Source organism: Cyprinodon variegatus, unplaced genomic scaffold, assembly GCF_000732505.1.
Source record: "Cyprinodon variegatus isolate N-32 unplaced genomic scaffold, C_variegatus-1.0 Scaffold807, whole genome shotgun sequence".
Taxonomy (NCBI): Eukaryota; Metazoa; Chordata; class Actinopteri; order Cyprinodontiformes; family Cyprinodontidae; genus Cyprinodon; species Cyprinodon variegatus.
Window position 1 is genome coordinate 282,411 of NW_015151260.1, and position 1,241 is coordinate 283,651.

Consider the following 1,241-nt stretch of genomic DNA (forward strand, 5'->3'; position numbering starts at 1 on the left):
CATCCATCCATCCATCCATCCATCCATCCATCCATCCATCCATCCATCCATCCGTTCATCCGTTCTCACAGAAGGAGACCATTTTGTCGTTTTGTTATTGTTGGTCGCTGTCCGCTGGTCTCATGATATGAAAACACAGAAGTTTAGGAGCCGTCAGTTAATGACAGTAAACAGCCAAACATTTCCCAACCAGAACGATTGCCTTACTTAATTTTATATTTTTCCCCTTCATCCAAATTAGGCTATTATTAATTAGTGATCAATGATTTCTGATATTTTACTGTGTCGTTTGTTTTCTTCCTGAACCCCAGCAGTGGCTCCATCACCTCTAACTCTTCATGTTCCACAACTGATGGAATCATCTGAGATGTTGATTTACTGAGGCTGCTGTTCGATTGGATCAGGTGGTAACTGGGTGATCTGTCCCAGTAAACCAGCAGAGGCTGCTGTGGTCAGGAAGTGATGACGTTTTCATCACCCCCACCCCCCACCCCCATCCCGGCCTTATTCAAAGCGTTCTAATTAATCAGCCTTAAATAGATCAGACCTACATTCCTGACATGGACCATGTACTATTTAACACCCAGATGGCCCCGCCGGCTGTTCCACTCTGAGATGCTATGAGCTTCTTCTAACTCTGAAGGTCCAGCGTCTGTTGGTGCCTTGCTCTAAGGCTCATGATGACTATATTTGATTCATTTAGAGGGCGATCACAGCATCATCAGGTCAGACTTTAGAAGAATTGATTTCTTCCGCATCTGATTATTTTGAGACACATAGATAAATTTTAAGGACAAAAAGTAACTGATAAAAAAAAATAAAGCTTGATTGAGTTCTTTATATTGAGTTATTTATAAATCATAATTCATTATATCATGCAGCTTGTGCTTATCATCCTCATCAATTTATCAGGTTGGGTGGGGGTTTGAGAGGAGGAACCAAATGCAGATACTGAAGCTGAAGGTGGTTTCCTACAGATTTAATTTAAAAGGTGTAAACAGTAACCTGACTCCGCCAGATGGATTTGCTCTGCATATCCATCTGGAAACCTTCCATTGAAGTAATTTTGGGAAGGGGCGAAAACACTGGTTAGCTGATTGGCCTATGTTGGTGATAGAAGAGCCAAATAAACTAATCAGATCAACGAAGCATATGACGTACTAACAGAGCGACGGCGAAAACACAACCACAAGCAAGGCTACTCTTGCCGAAACCAGTCGGGAGAAGAGCAAAAACATCTT